Source organism: Ursus americanus, chromosome 11 (genome assembly GCF_024610735.1).
Source record: "Ursus americanus isolate L20-20 chromosome 11, mUrsAme1.1.p, whole genome shotgun sequence".
In the NCBI taxonomy this organism is placed as follows: Eukaryota; Metazoa; Chordata; class Mammalia; order Carnivora; family Ursidae; genus Ursus; species Ursus americanus.
The window spans coordinates 58,771,626-58,795,826 of NC_142137.1; the positions used below are offsets into that span (position 1 = coordinate 58,771,626).

Below are 24,201 nucleotides of genomic sequence, written 5' to 3' on the forward strand. Positions count from 1 at the left end.
TGGGGAGCCAGCGGTAGTGTGGGCTGGTGGCCTTGACCTATGTGACTGGGCGGTGCCAACGCAGCCTCTATCTGGAGGATAGATGACCATGGAGGAACCTGTTTCCAAAAAGGTTCGACTGAGTGAAACAGACTTCACGGTTATGCCACGAGATGAGTTAACTGTAAGAAGGAGGCAATAGGAAACATATGTCCAAGCTTTGGAGGGCAAGGACACAGATCTTAATTCCAGTGATGTAACTGAGTGAGGGGGGTCTGGGGAAACACTAAAGCAGCAATGAGGCAAACATCCTTGAACTGCAACTAGCAACCAAGGAGCAAGGGGAGCAGGAGTGGCCTACTCAAATCCAGCACCTCAAGCAAGTCCAGTAGCCTAGCATTGCCTGAGGTCAACAACGGCAGACCCAGTGATCAGCTTGTTTCTTCCTAAACATGAAAGGTGAGTTGGAACAGACTAAAGACAAACAGGAACGAGCCCAAAATGAACTGAGTGCCTGGCAGGTTACGAGATACTCCCCAGTCAAGACTTCCCTGACAGTCCCACTCTGAGAGAGGTGTGGTGGGGGACATGCAAGTACTCAGTTTCCACACCAAGACTCGGACATTTGGAGCTAAAAAAGGCCTCATTCTTATACTATCCAGCTTGTAATGGTTAAGATAAAACTTACCGGATGAACCCTGTCTTTCAGCCTTATACTCTTCCCCCCTCCCCTTGTTTCAAAGGACTGATGGTTTTGAACTATTCCAAAGAAGGGGCCACCTCCGAAAAATTCCCCTTCCAGAACATGTAGACACTTGGAACATTTTTCTGTAAAGAAAATAGAGGGGAAAACGAAAGTCTTAAGTCTGTGGCACACTGTGTCTTCAGACAGTTTGGAGGAATGAGAACGTAGAGATTTGAAATCATGGATTGAACATGTAAAATTCCAGTAAAATGTAAAAATAGAATATGTTCTTAACCTTGAGCATCGTGAGTTAGAGACACTGTGTATCAGTTTTGCCAATAAGACCGTGGACTTCGTGATTGTTGTTGAACTTCAGGGTCAAAACTCCAGTGAGGTGAATTTTGCCCTTAAAGAGGTTTTTGTTTTTGTTTTTTGCTAAGAACCAATTTAATTGTCACGAGAGAATCAAATAATAGATGTCAGTACAAGTAGTTCATATATTCAACCATTTAGTTTGAGGCTCTATATTATTTGATTGAGCCTTAAATCAATGTGGCTTTAATCAATGGTTTGTTCCTTGAATGGTTCTAATGCTGTAGACAATCTTAGTAAGACTGTACAAGTATAAAGGCATGCTATCAAACTTCAGGTTGAAACTATTGGAAGCATTATAAACATTCGTTTCACTGCTAGAGTGTAGTAGGATATTGGCTGTGATGAGACTCACTGTGTTATTCTTTTCAGTAGTGAAATTAAATCCCCATTGCCTGCAACAGGCACATGTTGAAAAGAGCATTGTCATTGATGTTAATGTGGGAATGTGTTTCTTTCATTGTATTTAGGCATTTTCTATTGCACTTTGTGTGTGTGTGTGTGTGTGTGTGTGTGTGTGTGTGTGTGTGTGTGTGTGGTGGGCAGCAAAGCAATATTTATTGAGCAATAGCGAAGTGATAGTACGAAGCTCCAGAGGAGGGAGGGGACCTGAGGGTTGCCCTTGCACTCTTGATATTAAATTAAATGTGCCTTGAAAAAAAATTATGTCTTGACTATAACTTCAAATAAATTCTCTAACGTAAAAAATATTTTAAGAATTCCTCCCCCTCTTTAAATTAAACGTGGTGATTGCTACCAAGATTAGATCCTTCATACTTTTGTGAATGGAGTGGTTACCACTATGGAAAACATGATGGGTCTAATTCTGGCTACAATTTAACAAGAAGTCCTCAGCCAAGATTACCAATCTGATGCCTTTTATACATCACAGTTATCAAAATAGTCTTCACTATTTTAGCTGTATATAAGCTTTATATATTATATAGCTATACTTATATGGCTTTATTTAGGCTCTATTACTGTGCTATATTAATGACCACATTTCTGATTCACTAAGCATATGGCGTAGGTGGCTTCTTTGTTCTCACTTTTTAAATGAAGTACTTGGGTTAGACGTTTTCTGAGGCCCATGTCAGCACTAAAATTTTATGATTTTGTGTTCCGTGAAATAAATTGGCCATCTTGTCTTTTATATGATGCCACCTGCTAACTCAGATGTAACCTCTCCCTCATTCCCAACAGGAAAAATTGGGAATATTTTATACATAGATCAGCTTTTATAAATAAAACAAAATGAAGACAAGAAGAAGGAATCAACTCAAATTTCAGCAGAAGAGAATGACATTTAAAAGACATTCCTGCCTTGAAGAAATTTGAGTCATTCTCAGATAACCCATTTGAAGTTATTTGTTGTGGACACTCCTAGAATAGGGCCAGCTAATTTTAAAAGGTTTCAAGATGAAGTTTCATCTCGTTTGGTCTGGAACATAAGAATCTATATCATTTTATAGAACTAGGTCTGACCCAGGCAGTGTTGTGGAATGTAATGATTCCAATGAAATGAGGTCATAAAATATTTAGGAAACTGTTCTTTAACACTTACACTGGTACGAATGCTATGCTGGCTCGTCCATTTGGCCATTCTAAGAGATAGTCACCATCAGCATCTGTAAATGGATAAAATCAGGTTCTAACAATGAGGAGGATTGCTAACCTGTATATATGCCAGGCACTATTCTGAAGTCCTGACAGTGGTTCAAATCTGGGTACTATTATTCTTCCCATGAAAAGGAAGGGAACCAGTGAAGAAGTGTATGTGATGAAGGGAAAAACCACACTGCCCTCCACCATTACTGCAGGGAAGTCTTTCTTTAGACAGATTTTTACTTAGTTCATTTATTCTTTTCTTTCCTTTTCTTCCTTCCTTCCTTCCTTCCTTCCTTCCTTCCTTCCTTCCTTCCTTCCTTCCTTCCTTCCTTCCTTCCCTCTTTCCCTCTTCCTTTCTTCCTTTCAGCGCTGACTGGTAGAACTGCCCTCTGATTCCTCACTGGTCTCTCCCTAGAATCACTCCCCATTCTGGTACCTGATCCTCCCAGGAAAATCGGGCTGCACAAACCCAAAGTCTGGGGCTATTGCTACAAGTCACCTTTCCCTCAGCCTAGACGGTCTGTGGCATCCTCAGGTGCATTTTGCATAATTACCCTTTGCAGTTTCCTTGCCAAAGATCTCATATGAAGTTAAAAGAAGAAACTCATTTTCTCCTTGGATTTCTGTGCTCCTGGGATACTTCATCTTGAACCATTTTTTAATTAGACAGCCCTATTCCAGGAGTTCCCAAAATCCCACTTCTTGGTGTGGCTGACTTTATTGAGGACACACAGAGCTTAACACACAGGCATCTGCAAAGATCGCTGCTGATTCTGTTGACCCATTTAAGCCCTGGTGATTTCTCTGCCACCAGGTCCCTTCCTAAGTGGACAGCCAGCCATCCTAAAGGGGAGGTTGATGTGAAGGGCAAGTGTCCACCAGGGATGAGTACAAGGCTGTCAATTCACCATTTTCCTGCCACCTAAGATGAACCTGAAGTCTAGACCCAAAGAGAAACCTTTTTCCCAATTCTTTAAATTATTTATAACATCCTTCCTCTCTACCACCCCCAACTTGTTATCCTTTATTTCTGGAACTGAATTAAATAATGGATGCTCTGTCATCGGCATTTCCATAAGGTTAAGATGAAGTAACCTGTTTAACAAGTATTTCATTACGGAGAATGAAAAAGGTAGACTGAGAGATTCCAGTAAAAGTTTGTTATATAATTTTAAATGCTTTAAAATAACGTCACAATATCCTTCTTTAAAAAAGATCGGTCTTTTGTGGAAGATGTTATTAGTGGAGTCCTTGAAGCAAGTGGTGGAAAATGGCTTTTTCATTACTTCAAAGGCAATATTAAAGGACCATGAAATTCAAAGCCCCTGGTTTTATCACAGACATTTTTATGTCAGGATTTAAACATTTTCCTCCTCGACATTCGTCTAACAACTCTAGTTTTATAGGAAAGAATTGTTATAATTGGCCTGAATCATAGTATGATTATTAAATGATAGGCATCAATTAAGCTGATATTTAAATTGAAGATATTCATATCAGATAAGAGGAAAGTATGATTATAATTAAATGTGTAAAATGTATAATCTGCTTTGGGAGTACACTTTAAACCATGTGATTATTTGTTGGAATACAAACTGTCACAAAAATTCTTCTGCCTATTTCCTCTTTGCTTACTGTCACTAAGCATAAATAAAATGTTTCATACCTATTTTCCTTAATCTTAATATGATTATGGGGGTGCTTTATGTAGATTATCGTGTTGAAGCTGTATCGTTTAGGAATAAAAAGAAGCAGAGAGAGGGGAAAGCGTTGAAAATGATAACGGTTGGGGGGGATCGCTTTTGTGAATGCAGGGTTGTCAACAAACTTGCATTCCTCATCCCCAGAGTTAACCTTTTGGTTCCCAGGATTTTGCCACGTGTTATGATTATAGCATTAGCACTAATACAGCAATGCAGTGATACGGTAATAACGTGCTTACTAAGGACCTAGGGATTTAGCAGTTGTGTGAATTCACTACTTTTATGGATATTTTTTAAAAGTATAAAAATACAGTTAAATAGCAACATTTGTAAGTTTAAAGTATTATGTGTTTACTTACTGGAGATCAGAAAAGCTCCAAAAATCAGATTCATAGATTTTGACACTAATGCTTTCCAAGACAAACAAAAGTACTCACTAAGACCACAAAGGGATTATTTTATGACCTTGATACATTTTTTTTTTCACTTGGAAGCTCTTGAAAATAGGAGTTCTTCATTTATGTTGTGTGTTTTTTCATCTACATCCAAAATATGAGTAAATGCCATTTTTTTTTTCTCTTTCTGAATGTATTCTTTGCTGGCCGCCTCTTCAGGCATTGACAAGCAGCCAAGCAATGTCCATTGGGTTCACTCCCCTCCAGTTACTGGGTGGGAAGCCATTGGCCTGGGTCTATCAAAGCAGCCCCATCCTACCTACCATAGTTACTACCCAGAGGTGGTGATGTGATCTAACTTTATCCAGTGAGAGTGAAACTCTGGGTTTTGTTTAACGATAAGGAAATATTTCTGCCCACTGCCTTTGAAGCTCACCACCTGTGATCTGGAGAGAGATTGAGTATTAGCTGCAGCCACCTTATGGCCACAAGGGAAGACAGTCTGAGGGTGAGGCTGATCCATAAAGATGAAGGGATAAGAAGAACAGCAGGAAATGGAGCTAGACCTCGAACTGTACTGCCTCCCATCTCCCACCTCTTCACTGTCAGTGACATGGGCCAATCAATTCCCTTCATGATTTAAGCCAGATTGTAGTGATGTTTTGGTGTTTGATTATTTGTAACCAAAAGCATCCTACCAGGTACAGAATTTAGTGCTAAGGGTGGTGTCTTACACATCATAGATCCTAAAATATTGTACTGTCTGCATCTAGGTAAGCAGAGCAATGAGGAAAAATCTTTTTCTATGACTGGAAGTTGGTAAATTTTATTTTATATACATATAATATGTACATTGTGTTATATACACAATATATATAATTATATCTAGCTGGTTTAATGATTATATAACTGGTTAAATGATTGCCTGTTGTACCTTACAATAGAGTTCAAGCACTAGCCAAAATTGCAATATTCAGTGATTTAATAGGAAAATGTTCAGCTTTCATTAAAATCCTTCAGGAGAGAGACAAGTATGGACTAAAACTAACCAATCTGAAAAAGAAATTTAAAGCAATATAGCTTTTCTGAAAGAAGCACTCTCTGCAACTGGTAAAAGTCCAGATGAGACTGACCAGATCTTTAAAAAAATAAAATAAAACTCTGTGCCTAGGGCTAGGTCAATTGGAGCAAAAGCAGGATGGAGTAGCCATCACGGAGACAAAGCTGATATCTGAAGGAAATCTAATCCTTAATCCTCTCCCAGTAACTAGAATTTCCAAAGAAACCCCAAGCAAAGGGTTAGGCTCTTATTCATCCCTAGGACAATCTCCAGATAGGCCCCAAGGTGATACAGGCCCGAAAAGAGAATTCTCCCCAATGTCCATCTTTGGTATAACCCTACCAGACAAAGAATAGGTAAGTTAGTCCCGGAGAGTAGAACTAGGGTCTACAAGATTGGCCAACTAAACCATTCACTCCTCATGCAAGGCAAGAATCACTCAGTGTTCCTGTCCAGCAGGCTATGGAATGTGCTATGAACCAATAACCACTCCATGTTGCTTCCTATTGTCCCTTTTACAAGTGAAATCTGTATTGTAACTTACCATCTTCTCTCCATCAGTTGTGTGCTGGGAAGTGCGGGGAATGGGTAACTTGAGTCTGTTGACTTATTACTGATCCTTAGGAGTTATGTCAGAATTTGATTTAAAAAAAAAAAGGCTTCACCTAGAAATCCTGCATCGGAGGTGCTAGTAACTGGAAGAGACTTGATTGTCTCCCTTTAGACTAGGGGTTCTCAACTTTGGTTGCTGTTCAGAACCACTAGGAACTTCTTATGGCCAGGTCACACCTAAATTAACGAAATCAGAGTCTCTAAAGGAGAGACCAGGCATCAAGTGGTCCAACATGTAGCTTAGTTGAGAACCATTGCTTCCACTCTGAGGAGTAGATTTGGGTAACCTGGATATGGGGAGGAAGATATATGGATTTTGGTTTAGCACATATGGCAATGGATCTTATTTCTTGTTCCTTGAGTCAATTCACTTCTTTTGTAGTAACAGCCATGTTCTTGATTGACACCATCTTGGCTTTAGTCAGTCATGGGAACATACAGACATTGATTCAGGAGAGGACATTTGACCTAATATATTCCAGTTGGAGTAAAGCTCTAAACTATTGTTTTACTGTTGGGAAAGAGAAAATATGAAGGAAAAGTAGTGATACTGATTGTCCCTGGACAAATTAACTTCCAGATGATACAAAACCCTGGAAAATTGCAAGAAAAGGGTGCTGGAGCCCAGAATATGCCATACCTGAAACCTACGCTATTTCCAAATAAAGCCAATAAATTCCTTGTATTGATTAGGACAGTTGGAATTGGGCTTTCTCTTGCGAGTAACTGAAAGCATCCTAACTGATAGGCTCTGTAGTGGATATAGGGAGTGCTCTGCCAAGATCCCTGGGATTCCTTTTCCATAGTCCCCCCCATTGCTTGTTCTCCATTTGTTTGCAGTGGCCTGTCCCTATGATGCTGCTCAAAGACCACCCTCAGGCTCCTGGAGCTGCTTTGCTATTTTGTTCAGAGGGCCATAATTGTCTTGTATTTACATCCTCTCCAGGGCAGGCCTTACCCCATCACCTTTCAGTACATGAGCATGAAGCCCAGTCTCCTTGCCTGGAGTTGGACACACCCTGAGGCATATTTTACACTTCATAGCCTGGCTCAGGATCTGCACCTTTGCTGGGCTTCTTCCATTCCTTATCCAACACGTCCACCTCACTTCCCAGTTTCTGCTTGGGAGTACTTCCTTCACAGATGACTTAACTACAAATCCTTGCTTGGAGTCTTCTTCTGGGGAACCCAAACTAAGGCACATGCTGATCCCCATCAGTGTTGAATTCTGTGAGAAGCACGTAGTTTGGGATTGATAAATGTGACTGGCTGGCTCAGCAGCCGATTGCTTTCTCTAAAAATATTGTCCCTTATTTTACATGTTAAACAAAATAGCAAAACATATTTAACAATGAGACACATGGCAGAATCAAATTTTAGAGAGAAGTCCAGAGAGGTCATCAGGCTAACCTGTTATGGTACATATAAAGAAATTAAATTCTAGTGAGGATACATGACTTATTCCAAGCCTCTTGGCTGCTTAATGACAAGGTCAGTGCCTCTTTTGTGCCATTGGCAGTTTGTTTATTGAAAGGTCTAACTGTGGATTCCAAGCATCTTATTTAAATCACATTTTCTCCATATAGAAACAGATTCTTTATTCTTGTTGCATACAGAAGAGTGTCACAATAGCTGAGTTATTACAGCTGAATACTGTCTGTATGAATGATAAGTATAAATTAATATTCTTAAATAAATGAACCATGGAGTTAGTTAATTCCTGAGAATTAACAAAATAGACTAGAACTAGAAGAAATGTGACTCGGAAGATAGAGCTCATAGACTGTGTTCTGGATTTATTCTGGGCACATAGTAGGTACTCAATAAATGTTTGTTGAATAAAGTATAGTGAGTTCCACAAGGACATAAAGAAGAGAGGTTCTAGTGTCAATAGTGGAGAAGAGGTAGACACACCTGAATTATTGAACAGAGAAAATGGGCTTTCTGTGGAAGAGATGGAGTTTGTTACTCTCTCAGTCTTCTTGGATATGGAACTCAGGAAGTAGGGAGCCTTAAATTTGTTCCTGGGTGGTATATCCAATATCAGGAGATAAATATTTCAGATACTTACCCTGTTTTGTGTGTTTGCATATGTGTGTGTGTTTAGTGTATAGCCTTTTGTTATTCTAGAACTAACGAAGTCCAGAACTGAGCCACAGGGCATGAAGGAAGGTACTACTGTGCTACTGGCCTCTCCTGGGCTAGAATTTTAAATGAGGTGCAGAGTCCCATTCCCTGGAAGTCAGCAGACAGATTGCAAGAGGGATGAAAAAGAGATGGTCAAGGCACTGGTGGATTTTGGAGATAACAATTGGAAACATGGTCTACACTGCCCTTGGTTTTCACAATGTGAAGACTATCTCTCCACTGTCATCTTAGAGGCCTTGGATTGTGTTTTGTTAATAAATTTACTGATTTTCCTTACAGAGACCCGGAAGGATTTTTATTTAAAATAACTGTAGATAATGCCTTAGATACCTCAGGAGCTTAGGATATAAATTTAGAGAGTACTTTGTAGTAATCTCAGAGGCTTTGTTAATCAAGTTTATATAGGCTTGGATATGGTTTCTATCCTGTCTCCTAGATTATCAGGAAAGATCATCTAAAGCATATCTTTTAATGCAGGATAAGCTGAGGAAAACTCTGTTCTAAAAAGACAGAAAGAAATATTTACACACATATATGGATTGTTAGAGATTGAATAGATAGGGACTTCAAATCAGATTCCAGAAATGTCAGCAATTTTTTTGTTGTTTTAATGCTCTAAAGCTCAGACACAAGAAGGTAAAATGCACAGTTGACAGCATTCTAAAATTCTCCCTGTAGTCCTGCTCACATACAAAAGCAAAAAGGAAAAAGCAAAAAAAAAAAAAAAAAAAAAAAAAAAAAGTCAGGAGGAGTTGGAAAATGTGTGCCATGAAATTCAGCTTTGTTAAATCACTTCTTGTACTCAAGGTGCCCTTTTACCTGATTCAAGCTTATCTCATGTAATCTTCAAAATTACCTCCTAGATAGTATTTTATATATGAAGAAAGCAATTATACAGTAAGGTAAAATAACTTCTACAAGGTAGTAACAGTGAGTTTAAACCCATGTCAATCAAGTCCAAAGTTATAGGAGAAATGAATAAACAATGCTTATGAATTGGAAAATCCAATAATGAAAGATCTTTTTAAAAAACTTTAATAAATTTAATCATTATTTGGAAGAAAATGAAATTAAACTTTTGCATTTTGTTATATCCTTAAAGGTGAAAGTGGTATCTTAAAAACTAAGCAATATATACTCATTGGAGGAGAAGGGGTTGATGGTTTGCCATAGAATCACCACCAAGGGGCGCCTGGGTGGCACAGCGGTTGAGCGTCTGCCTTTGGCTCAGGGCGTGATCCCGGCGTTCTGGGATCGAGCCCCACATCAGGCTCTTCCGCTATGAGCCTGCTTCTTCCTCTCCCACTCCTCCTGCTTGTGTTCCCTCTCTCGCTGGCTGTCTCTATCTCTGTTGAATAAATAAATAAAATCTTTAAAAAAAAAAAAAAAAGAAGAATCACCACCAAGTGTGTTAGGTGTTTCTAGGCCAATGGATATACATATGGATGCAAGACGATTAGGAACCTGGGCCAAGTCCTGGTATCCATGGAGTAAGTTCTGTGAGTTTTAAAAACGTACACCTGACAGTTGACTAAAGTAAAATTCTGTCGACAAACTCCATTTTTCATTGACTTATTGAAAACAATAGTTGTTCATCAACAAATATTTATTGAATGTTTATTCAAAAGACAGTTTGCATTAGGTTTTACAAGGTAGAGACTAGGGAAAAACAACAATGATGGGACTAACAAATGGAAGAAAAATCCGGCCGTGTTTAAAGTGACAGAGAAGTCATTTTCACCTCTTTGACCACCATTTCTAGTTCTTTCTAATACTACACAAACTTAAGCTTAGCTCATCATCTCCCTTCTGATTCTCTACCTCAAGTCATTTGGATTTACCACTAAGCAGAGCCTGTTCACTGCCAGAGGCAAGGTATGAGAAAATCAAGATGTCAGGACTCATTGTAAACATTTATTTAGCACTTACTATGTGCCAGGAAATGACCTAAAGTTTTAAGAGGCAGTAACTGATTAAATCCTAATAAACAACCCCATGAGCGGCTACTTTCATTACGCCTTATCTATCTGTGAAGATATTGAGATACTACAGTGTTATTATGTTCACACTCTCTGAAGGAATAGGGATATTCTCGATGAGATAAGAGGCAATGAAGACAGGTACAATAAAGATATAGGTAAATTTTTGGATGAAATAGAGAGCAATTGAAAAGATAATCTTTATCTTTCCTACAAAATAAGAGGCAATAGAGGGAGATGGTGGTATAAGGGAATAAAATAGAACTAAGGTTATTATGGCTTGGCACTCTAATGTTAGGTAGTTTACATAACACTTTTACCTAGTGCTTACTCCAGCCCTTCCAAGAAGGTAATGATACTCCCAGTTTACAAAAACATCTGGAGATTTGAGAAGTTAAGTTGCTTACCAAAGGCCACACAGTCTGCAAACTCAACATTGTTTGCCACCAAATCTTGGTTCTTTCCCCTGTGGCCTTTTTACTTATCAATTCTCAAGTTGGTGGGAATGAGCTTGGGAAATTAAGAACAGGACAGGTTTGGAATAATCATGGTGGGAAGTGAAACTCATAGCCAGACAGAAATAAGCAAAAATTGTTGAGCAAGTCTCAGAACCAGATCTGAGGACTTGAGGTCCCAAAGTGTGATATTAAAGTAGAGTCTATCTGGAGGATTATTTGATTCACCCATAGCAAAGCGTTATCCATGACAGGAAGTTTGGAACTGTTAGAGTTATAGAAGTAAACAAAGTGATCCAAATTGCACTTACGACACTGGTGTACACAAATACTTAAAATACAAAGCAAAGCAACTTCTGTATGATACCTGCCACGAGAGAGGCACAGAGAATGCCATACTTCATTTACTCTCATTCCAAAAGTTCACATTTTAACATCTTAAAATTGGGGTGTATCTTAAAATGAGTGACATCCTTTTTCAGCAATAACCAGGTGGTTGTCATGACTTGGTTGTGATTGTCTGCACAACCTTGAACTTGGCCATGGGGGTTCAAATTGTCTTCACTTCAGCTGGGTTGTGTTCACTGAGGATACTACAGATATTGATATATATTGATATATGTATTTATATATTGATATAGATTGATATAGATATAGATAGATAGATATCAACCATACAGCTAGAGGCATGGATATAGTGCTTGAAGGCATATATGTTAGTGAAGCAAATATTTATGTTAATTAAGTAAATATGACCACAAGTTCATATTTTTTTGTGAGGCAGCCACTCAAATGCTTTACATAAATTATACCCACAAGTAGATGCAGCTACTTATGTTTTGTTACTGAGATACCTGAAAAAGAAATGCAGAGTACAAATCAAGCAATTCAACTAAAGGTAGGAGAAATTGCCAGATTCCTAGGAATAGATGTATTCTAGTTATCTCTTGCTATGTAACAAATCAGCCCCCAAATCAAGTGGCTTAAAGCAACACTGATCATTTTCTTGTCTCTCGGAGTCTCATTGGGACAGGAATTCAGGAAGGGTTTGCCTGGGTGGTTCTGGCTCGTGGTCTGTCATGCAGTCACAGTCACAAGGAAAGTAGAGCTGCAGGGAGCTGCAGCACCTGGGGGCGGGCCGGGCATCTGTCTCACTTCATGTAGTCCCAGAGCCTCTCCCTGTGGCCCCTCTACATGGGTTTCTTTGGGCTCTGAAATGCTTTGACGGCCCTGAGGCAGTTGGACTGTTTACATGGCAGCTGAAGGCTTTCAGAGGGAGTGGTCCAGTGAGCAAGATGGAAGTTCAGTCACCTTCATAACCTCGCTTCACAGGTTGTGAGGCATCACTTCTGAGGTGTTCTGTTGGCCACAAGCAAGTCAGAAGACTGCCCAGATTCAATGGGAAGGAAGTTAACTTTACCTTTTGATTGGGGAGCAAAATCCTAGAAGGCTATATAGGCTAGGAGCTACGGTCACAGCTGTATTTGAAAAATACAATCTGCACAAGATGAAAGAAATGTCAAAGCGATAAGAGGCTGGCATTACTGATTCGTTCATTGTGTAGGATTTAGCATTAAAGCATTGGACTTCCATTGAACTTCCTGCTGACTTTGAGCAGAAGCCATCTAACTTCCTGCAACATGTGATTCAATCAGGGGGTAAGGATGAGACTACAGTGTTATGCAAATTAAACTGTGGTGTTCTTGAATAAGTTGTCAGTGCTAAAGGTATTAAAGAGGTCAAGATCATGATCACCAGTCACATGTCTTCTATGTGTAAATGACCCTAGAAGAGCACATTCCAGTAGGTTAAAATAAGAATTCTAAGTGACAAGAGCGCATCACGCCATACTTAATTGGCAACATTTTTTTTTAGTGCTGCATAAAATAATGGTGTCTCTTACAATTTATGGCATTTTTTGCTTTGATGAAGCACATAGTGCCACGAAAGCATGAAATCAGCATAAATTTCCTCTTCTTGGTATAGTCAGAAGGCTCAGAGAAGTGCTACAGGGAATTTTTAGACTTTGGTAAGTAGAAATAATACTTAAAGATGAAGCAGGTAGTCAAGGAGTATGTTTGAAAAACACTTTACTACCAAACCCCATTCCATGCGCCCAGGCTTTGCCCCATTGCTCCATATGTAATTCCTCCTGTAATCAGTCTTGCCATTTCCCTTGTGAGTTCCCCAGGTTCCTGCCAATCCTTCATGACCCCTGTCAGGTCCAGCCAACTCCATGTTGAGATTCTTCATTGGTTGCAACTGGAGGTCAGGAGGGGTGGGTTGGCAGGGCAGAGATTGGTTTATCTGTTTTACCTATTGGGGTTTCTTATAAGGTTTCTATTGATGAATGGGGTTCACAGCTTAAAAACAAAAGCAAAAATGTAAGTCACTGTAATATACCATACACTTTCATGCTCAATCTTAGAGCGTACCATCAATTAGTCATCATCCATTCAACTAATGCCTGCTTACGAGCATCTTCCAGGTATTAAGTACTGTGCAAGGCATTGGCTATTTATGGTACACCTTGCTTCATGAACTTTGAACTGAGTTGGAATGAACATATGTTTTGTTTTAGGGGTCAGATATCTAGGCGTGGAATTGCTGGATCATCAGTAATTGTATGTTTAACTTTTGTTAAAGTAGCTGTACCATTTTACATTCCCACTAGCACTGATGAGAGTTCTAGTCGTTCCACATCCTCACCAATACTTGGCATGATAAGTCTTTTTTTTAAAAGTCTAGCTGTTCTAAGGATGTATATTACTATGTCATGGTGGTTTTCATTTGTACTCTCTTGATAACAAATGATATTGAGTGTCTTTTCATGAGCTTATTGGCCATTCCTGAATCTTCTATTGTAAAATGTGTGTTCATACCTTTTGTCATTTTAGCTGGAGTTTTTTTTCTTATTATTGAGCTGTAAGAGTTGTGTTTTTTTTTTTTTAATAACTTCTGTTGATGCATCCTTTGTCAGATATATGTATGGAGGATTTTTTCTCCCATGGTTTGCTTTTTCATTTTTTTAATGGTGTCTTTCAAAGAGCAAAGTTCTAAATTTTGATTAAGTCTTACTTATCAAAGCTTTCTTTTATGGTTCATGCTTTTGTGTCACATCTAAAAAATAGTTCCTTACACCAAGGGTGCAAAGACTTTGTCTTATATTTTCTTCTAAAGATTTTATAGTTTTAGCTTTCATGTATAGATATGATCTCTTTCTAGTTAATTTTTTTAATATGACGTGAGATAACATTTGGGTTTATTTTTGAATTTTCCTTTACTTTTCAGCTGTCACTGTTTCCTTCTATTACTGATCCCCTGTTTTTTATACCCTCTAACCCCTTCTGACTTGTTGTCTCTAGTATTCTGGGAAGTTAGACTATCAAACTCATTACAAGACATTGTGAGCCAGAACCTAAGAGACAAATATTTTAAAATGGAAGGGGATTGAAGGCATTTATTTTGGCAATGCAGCAGCCAGATTTTGCTGGCTTTAGGAGTCTCATATATTTTGGATGGCCACATAATAGGATCTCTGGAGAAGTGACATGCTAGTTCCTATACTGTATTATTTCACTTGAGTTCATTTTATGGTGTATAGTTTGTTAAACCCTAGGCCATCTATTTTACTATTAGTAATTCCACACACTATGCCTAGCATAATGCCTGTCTCATAAAAAGTATTTGGTAAGTTAAATATGTTCTGGTAATTGGCAGCAAATAGGAATGACAGTGTTTCAGACTTACTATTTTCTAGAGCAGTAGCCTTGCTTTTTTACTGCTGTGTAGTTTTAATCATGCACTCGCGAATTTATGCATATTTGTTTATTTACGTAGTATATGCATATATTATTGCAATACTATTTTTATTTATAACATTAAAAATAGAAATTGAAAAGAATGAAATAAAATAAATTTAAATAAAATGTAATATTTTCATTTGGCACTGGAATCATATTATGATTTTGTACTTGGAGACATGGGGATTCCTGTTTTAAATTGGATTCTGAAATTAAGCACTAAGCGTGTGGATGTTATAATAATGAAATTTCACACTTTGGATTGCTGAATAATCAATAGAGGAACCGTGTTTACTAATAATTAGACTATTATATTTAGAACCCATGTCAATTAATAAAATTTTTAAGAGGACACTGACAGTAAAATTGTCCTTTAAAATTATAAAATGCCATATAATCAGTTTTAACCAACCTTTATCTGTTGCTTAAAAAATAAGCATTTCTGAATTGCTTTAGTCTAAAACACCACAGAGTCATGAAGAGGATTGCTGTGCATTTGCTATGACGACATTTGGATACCCCCCCATACATCTGTACAATTCTTGTATTTCTAATCATTCATATTCAGCATGTGCCTTCTAAATATGCCAGTGAAAAATAAAATGATTACTTTTCCTCCAATGTTCAGCAGGCACTCTAAATTAGCCAGCTGGTCTCTTGTCATGGCTGAAAACATATAGTCTTTTTATAAAAAGTGACAGTAAATATGTACATGGCACCAGACACTTTATATGCAAGTGGAAATTCCATTGGTGCAATGACTTCTGATTGGAGAAGAGCAAAAAGTGTGTAAAGAAAGAATTGGTGTGAACAGTGCTCCACAGGCCTTTCATTGGCTCACAGAGAGAATAATTCATTTTAAGGAAGTGAAATCACCTTGTTTTATGGCAAGGCAGTAATCTCAAAGTCTGCATGTCAAGTTTTTTTTATTATTATTAAAGGTTCAGAAGTCATTTAAAAACATGACCTGTTAGAACAATTCAATGCACCAAGTCTATTTGCAAATTCATGTTGTAAATCACAATTCATTATGTGATTCTGATCAGCATACACTGTTAGAAATCCATCTCTCTTGATGATGTCGTCCTTTCTATGTGGTTCCTTTTATGCAATGGAATAGTCCCCACTTCCACTTTTATTCTCTTTTTTTCTTTGCTCTGTTTTGATCCTCTGTTTTACTTTTGGCTCTATTTTAAACTACCTTAAGCTTTTTTATTTTGACCTATCTTTTGTGATTTAACTTCTGTCACCATAGTCTATGATATATGATAGGTGTGAAATACCATAATGAAACCATCTCTATTTTCCCTGGGACTCTGGCCTTAGAGTCTCTCACAGACCATGAAATAAAAGGCAAATGAATGCCTGAATGATGGAGTTGAAGGGTGCTTTAGAGATCTTCTATCTTAGTCTCCTTGTTTAAGATGAGAAATTGATACCCAGAAAGGCCAAGCGACCTGCTCAATAACAGAGTGACAGCCTAGACTTGCCTTATCCCCAGTCTAGTACTTCCTCCCTCTGTTGAAGCTTCCTTTGTGATTAAAACCAATTGAATTGTACAATCAGCAGTCATCATTCTGATGGTTCAACTATTTGTGACAGTTGTCTTTTTCCTTGATAATTCATTCAACCATTATTCTATGATGTTGATTGAACACCTACTATGCACAAGGCCTGTTGAGGATACAGAAGTAAACAAAGAAAACAGAACCCTGCCTTTGTAGGGTCAGCGTTCTAGTGGAGTAAGAATGATGATATACACCTAAATGAGTGAAACATATAGCACGCAAAATAATGATAAGCATTATGAAGAAAAAGTAGACAGGGAAAGGAACTTGGGAATAAGTTTCTATTTTTGTATTGAGGGGGAAAGGGTGGGTAAAATCTTAAGCAGTGTAACCAGAAAAGGTATCAACAGAAAAGATGAGCATTGGGTGTTATACGCAACTGATCAATATTGAACAGTACCTTTCAAACTAACAAAGTACTATATGTTGACTAATTGGATTTAAATTAAAGAAAAAAAAAGAAAAGAAAAGATGAGATTAAAGACCTAAGGCGGTAGAGAGCCATGTGATCCACTTCCTGCACGACTGTGGAAAGCCTTGACCTTGTCCATAGGGAAGAAAGCCAAGATTTTCTATAAGCTCTCCTTCATCTTCTGTAAGTAGTCAGTTCAACCAGATGAACATCCTGAAGTCAGAGTTCTTTCTTTTACCCCGAACATTTGCAGCCATCAGAAGGGTTTCTTTTATGTTGCACATCTAGATGTGAGTGATTTTAGCAACTAGAGCTCTGCCCATGAGGAATTTAAATGAACTTAGCTGGCGTTGGAGAGCTAGGAAGGAAAAACTGGATTTGTGTCGGCTGGGCCAGGGCCTGCTTTTCTACTTAGTCTCTGCCCGTCAATTAGGCTTAATCCACAGAGCTCAGATGAAGCCCAGCTTGAGATCCGCACTGCTTGGAAACACTTTATCCTGAGACCTGGAAAGCAGAAGGAGAAAAGTGATATTTTACTTGGAAAAAAAAAAAAAAAAAAAAAAAAAAACTTCTGACAATGACCAGACCCTTGAACATCTTTTGAAATAAAATAATTCTCAGTGAGCTCAGGAAGTTTAACCACTAACTAACTTGTATTGTAGATAGCTGAGAGCTAGCTTTGTGATTGTTAATTTCTCATGCTTTGGATGATGCTGAAAGAAGAAAAGATACCTTGATTTAAAAAATTTAAAAAATGTCTGTGTATCTACCATAGAAAGAATAAATATGAGACTTTATAGCCAAAAACACTTTATATGTGGATGCATAAGCAAGATCTCTGTATACAAGTATAAATTCCCCTTAGATGCTTTCAGATTTTCTATATACATCTTAGTTACAAAAATTTCATTATTTCAGAGGAAAAAATACCTGTATTAAATTCCCAATACCATCTTCATTCAATCATTCATTCATTCATTCATTCAGTGTATATTGTATGCCTGGTACTGTACAAGGTGCAGTCTATATGATCAGTAACGGAACGATCTTTTCTATAGTTTATGTATTTCCTTATTTCTTAAAGATCAAAATCAGCTGTAATTAGATATTCATTGGACAAATGCCTTTCCAAATTTGTTTGTGTATTAACATATTATAAAATAGAAGGAAATATGAACTACATATAGTATTATCAACTTCTGGTGGGAGGGTCAAGCTAAATTAACTTATGTGTTAACTTAAAATGTAGAGAATTAGTATACAATACAAGTTACCTTACTTAAGAGATAGGCTACTAAATTAGCCAATTAGGAGGATAGTGATATTATCAAGTAGTCAAATAAATTTTAAAACTTTCAACTTTCTAAATAGGTTCATCATAATAATATTATGGTACCAGAAGAGATGTCTAATCTGTTTTCAACCAGGTCATGGATATTTAGGACCTTAAAAAATTTTAATAACAGGAGGACTTCTACTTATGGAAAGATGGAATAGACATACTTTTCCATTTTCCTTCTGCTAAATACAGCAAGAACTCCAGACACATATCTTAAACAAACACAAGAAGACTGAAATGTGGAGAACACGACAGATTAGCTATGGATTTTGGGACCCAAGGAACAACGCAGCAATGAGTTTGCTGAATTTTTTCCTCTCATATGCCCAAGATTTATTATTGAAAAAGCCAGCAATTTAGAAACATCAACGGGTGCAGATATAAACAGCCCCCAAAAAAGCCTACTCTCTGTTGCCGAAGAGCTAAGAAAGGGACAAAAGTCTTTTAGACAATAATTGCTCTGTTCTACTCTTGGATGTATCAGACAACAGCAGCTTCCTCTACTCACCTAAAGCTCAAGGAGAAGGGGAGCTAAGAAATACTTGTGAGAGTCACAGCCCAGGGACACAAGCCCACTAAAAGACTGAGATTTAATCATAAGATTATAGAAGACTTCCTCTTCCCCCACCTTAACACCATACCAGCAGGGCTCCAGCATAACAACAGCGGCTTCCAGCTGAAAGATCTGCAAGATGCAAAATATGTGGAGATATAACTGACAAAATTGAAAGAAGAAACCAACAAATCTGTGGTTATAGTTGGAGACTTTACCACCACTCTCCCAACAAATGATAGAACAACTAGAGAGAAAATTAGCAAGGATATAAAAGAACTCAACAACACATCAACCAACAGAATCTAATTGATATTTATAGGACATTCCACCCAACAAGAGCAGATTGACCATTCTTCTCAAGTGTCCACAGAACCTACATCAAGATAGAGCATAACATGGACCATAAAAGAAACCTCAACAAACTGGAAAGAATTAAAATTATACAGTATTTTCTCTGACAAAATGGAGTAAAACTAGAAGTAAATAACATACAGAAAACAGGAAAATCCCCTAACACTTGGAAACTAAACACTTCTAAATCCATGAGTCACAGAGGGAAATTTTAAAAAGTACATCGAACTGAATGAAAATGAAAACACAATATGTCAAAATTTGTGGAAAGCTGGTAAAGCAGTGCTGAAAGGCAAACTTGTACTACATGCACACATTACAAAGGAAGAAAAGTTTTAAATCTGTATTCTAGAATCCCTCCTCAAGAATTTAGGGGGGAGAGAGCAAAATAAACTCAAAGCAAGCAGAAGGAAGGATATAATAAAGCCAAAAGCCAATGAAATTGAAAGCAGAAAGCTAGTATGGAAAATCCATAAAATAGCTATTCTTTGCAAACATAAATTGATAAAAATTAACAAAGAAAAAAAAGACACAAATGGTTGGTATCAAGAAGGAAAATGTGGATATCAGTAAAGACCCTGTGTATTAGTTTGCTAGGGCTGCTTTAACAAAGACTTAGGGGCTTGAGCAATAGAGATTTATTGCCTCACAGTGCTGATGGCTGTAAGTCCAAAATCAAGGTGTTGGCACGTTTGGTTCCTTCTGAAGGCTTTGAAGGAAAGATCTGTTCTAGGTTTCTTTTCTTGCTTGTAGATGGCTGTCTTCCCTCTATGCATATCTCTGCATCCAAACCTCCTTTTTATATGGATACCAGTCACATTGGATTAAGGTTAACCTAAGAACTTCACTTTATTACCTCTTTAAAGACCCTGTCTCCAAATAAGATCACATTCTGAGGTACTGAAGATTAGGACTTCAACATATGAATTCTGTGGGACAGTGCAACCCAGAATACCCTGCAAGCAAAAAAAAAAAAAAAAAAGACAACAAGGAAATGCTTCAAAAGACTCTATACACATAAAATTGACAATTTAGACAAAATAGGCCAACTCTCTGAAAAACAGTCTACCACAACTCACCCAATCTGAAATCCATAGGCAACAAAAGTGAACCTATTTGAAAGTCTAAAGCTATTAAGAAATTTAAATCCATTATTTAAAAAAAATTAAATACATTATGAAAGAAAGAAAGAAAGAAAGAAAGAAAGAAAGAAAGAAAGAAAGAAAGAAAGAAAGAAAGGAGGGAGGAAGGGAAGAAGGGAGGGAGGAAGGGAGCCTGTTCAGGTCCAGGTAGTTAAGTGGGGAATTATACCAGACATTAATTTCTCACAATCTCTTCCAGAAAATATAAGAGGAGGAACATTATTCAATTCATCTTGTGAACCTAGCATTATCCTGATATCAAAAACAGATGAAAATAATTCAAAAAAGAAATTGCAGGGGCGCCTGGGTGGCTCAGTCGTTAAGCGTCTGCCTTCGGCTCAGGGTGTGATCCTGGAGTCCTGGGATCGAGCCCCACATCAGGCTCCTCCGCTGGGAGCCTGCTTCTTCCTCTCCTACTCCCCCTGCCTGTGTTCCCTCTCTCGCTGGCTGTCTCTCTCTGTGTCAAATAAATTTTAAAAAATCTTTAAAAAAAAAAAAGAAAAAAGAAATTGCAGACCAATATTTCTCATGAATAGAGATGTAAAAAACCATAGCAAAATATTAACAAATAGAAATCAGCAATATAAAAATAACTATACTCCTCGGTCAATTAGGATTTATTCCAGAGATATAAGACTAGTTTAATATAATCCACATTAGCATATTAAAGAAGAAAAATTACCTGGAAAGAAAAACAACAATTAATGCAGAAAAAGCATTTCACAAAATTCAACACCTATTCTTGATTACAAAAAAAAAAAATCAGGAAAATAGGAATAGAAGAAAATTTCCACAATTTCCCCAACTTGATTAAAAGTACCTACAAAAAAAAAAAAAACTTACTGCTAAAATTTTGCTTAATAGTGAAAAACTGAACATTTTTCTCCTAAGATCAGGAATAAGGCAAGGATGTCTATTCACAGACACACAGATCAATGGATCAGAACTGAGAATCCAGAAATAGGACTCACACAAATATGGCCCACTGACTTTGACAAGATGAAAAAGAAATTCAACACAGTTATGATACCCCTTTCAAGAAATGGTACTGTGCAAGTAGACATCCACGGGGAACAAAAGTGAACCTAGATTGAAGACTCACCTTATATAAGTTAACTGAAAATGGACCACAAACATATATAAAAATGACTAAATTTTTAAGGAAAAAAATGGGAATTAATCTTTGGCAACTAAATCTAGACAAAAAATTCTTAGATTTGACACCAAAAGTACAATCTATCGAAGGAAAGTAGGGGAGAGTGATATCATCAGCAAGATGACAGTATAAAAACTTCTAGTATGTGTCTCCTTCAAGAAATATCAATTTGAACAATATCCATGCACAAAATGCCTTCACAAAAGGTAGGAATTATAGTACCTGAGTGGAGCACAGAAATAAGAAAAGATACATTACCCCATCACCTCCCCAAGCCCAGGCAGCTCAGCATGGAAAGAAACACCCTTCCATGGCAGAAAGAGAGTGAAGTGAGCATCTGAATTCATTATAGACCGTACACCAGGCCTACACCAGTGCCACACCAACTCCACGAACCCAAGCCCCCGGCCCTCCCCAGTGCCAGGCCAGTATCTATGGACCTAGCCTCTAGATCAGTCTCAGCCTGCCCGGTCTCCTACAGTTCCAGGCTCTTGGAAGGATCCTGTAGCCTAAGGCTTCTGGTCTCTTAATGCTGGGCTGGTCTGGGTGGTCTCAGCCTCCAGGCTGGCTCCCACAGACTCAGTCTTCAGGCAGTCCCCCCAAAGCCCCAGGCTCCAGGCTGACTCTTGGGAGCTAAGGCTCCCAGCCTGCCCCAGCATTGGGTGAGCCCCCATGGACCCAGGATCCAGGCCCAAACACATGGACCCAGGTCCAGGCCTACCACCACGTATGCAAATGTCAGGTCTATCCCAGTGAACTTAGGCTGCAGACCCACCCTCCTTGATCCAGACACCAGACCTGTCCATCTGAGGGTCTATATGTTGTTGAATTTGTTGGTGATAATTGTTCATAGTCGCCTCATGATCTTTTGTATTTCTACGGTATCAGTTGTAATGTCTCCTCTTTCATTTCTGATTTTATTTATTTGAGTCCTCCCTCTTTTTTTCTTGATAGATCTAGCTAAAGGTTTGTCTATTTTGCTTACCTTTTCAAAAGCCAACTCTTAGTTTCATTGGTCTTTTTAGACTCTGTTTCATTTATTTCTATTCTGATAATTGCTATTTCTTTCTTTCTACTAACAGTGGGCTTAGTTTGTTCTTTTTCTAGTTCCTTGAGGAACAGAGAGAAGCCCAGTGCTTTTTACTGGTGAATTCTACCAAACAGTTAAAGAAGAATTAGCACTAATACTTCTCAAATTCTGCAAAAAAAAAATTCAAGAAAATGGAACACCCCCAAACTTGCTTTATGAGGCCAGCATTACCTTTATATCAAAACCAAAAAAGGATACCACAAGAAAATAATACTATAGACCAATATCCCTGATGAATGTAAATGCAAAAGTTCTCAGCAAAATACTAGCAAATCAAATCCAGCAGCACATTAGAAGAATAATACACTATGATCAAATAGGATTTTTCTCTAGAATGCAAGGATAATTCAACATAGATCAATAAATGCAATACACTACAGTAATAGAATAAAAGATAAAAATTATATGATCATTTAAACAGATGTCGAAAAAGCATTTGACAAAATTCAGCATCCTTTTGATTACAAAAATTCTAAACAAACTGCATATAGAAGGGGTGTACCTTAACATAAAAAGACCACATCTGACAAGCCCACAGCTAATATCATACTTAACAGTGAAAGGTTGAAAGCTTTCCCTATGAGGTCAGGAATAAGATGAGGATGCCCACTCTCACTATTCCTATTCAGCAGAGTGCTGAACATCCTAACCAAAGCAATTAGGCAAGAAAAAAAATAATAAAGGGTATCAAAATTGAGAAGGAAGAAGTTTTCAGATGATGACCTTATATATAGAAAATCCTAAGGATTCCACCAAAAGTCTGTTAGAACTAATAAATTCAGAAATGTTGCAGGATACAAAACAACATACAAAAATCAGTTGCGTTTTCATACGCTAACAAACTATCTGAAAGAGAAATAAATAATCCCATTTTTAATAGCATCAAAACAATAAAATACTTAGGAATAAATTTAACCAAGGAGGTGAAAGATCTGTACACTGAAAATTATAGGATTAAATTATAGGATTAAAGAAGATACAAATATATGGAAATGTAACCCATTTTCATGGATAAGAAGAATTACTATTATCAAAATGTTCATACTACACAAAGTGATCTGTAACATCAGTGCAATCCCTGTCAAAATCCCAATGTCGCTTTTTAAAGATGTAGAACAAACAGTCCTAAAATGCATATGGAACCACAAAAGACCCTGAATAGCCAAAGCAACCCTGAGAAAGAAGAACTAAGCTGGGGGCATCATACTTACTGATTTCAACCCTTATTATAATGCTATAGTAATTAAAACAATATGATACTGGCAGAAAATCAAACACATAGATCTATGGAACAGAATTGAGAGCCCAGAAATAAACCTACACATATGCAGTCAACTAATATTTGACAAGGTACCCAAGAATATTCAATGGGGAAAGGACAGTCTTTTTTTTTCCTTAAAAAAGTTATCTTTAAATTTATTTTTTATTATGTTCAATTAGCCAACATATAGTATATTCTCTTTAATAAGTAGTCCTGAAAGAACCAAATAATCACATGCAAAAGAATGAATTGAACCCCTATTACATCACACACACAAATTAACTCAAAATAGATTTAAACGTAAGACTTTAAACCATAAAACTCCTAAGAGAATACATGAGGTAAAAGCTCCTTGACATTGGACTTGGCAGCAATTTTCTGGTTGTGACACCAAAAGCACAAGCAACAAAAGCAAAAATTAATAAGTGAGACCACATCAAACTAAAAAGCTTCTGCACAGCAAAAGGAACAATCAACAAAATTAAAAGACAACTTACAGAATGGGAGAAAATATTTATAAACCATAT

The 24,201-nt window shown here is 37.5% G+C and overlaps 1 pseudogene; it reads left to right on the plus strand.

Moving 5' to 3' along the window:
* The window catches only part of LOC123797425 (pre-mRNA-splicing regulator WTAP pseudogene), a 47,255-nt pseudogene continuing 23,054 nt past the window's right edge, over positions 1-24,201 (plus strand).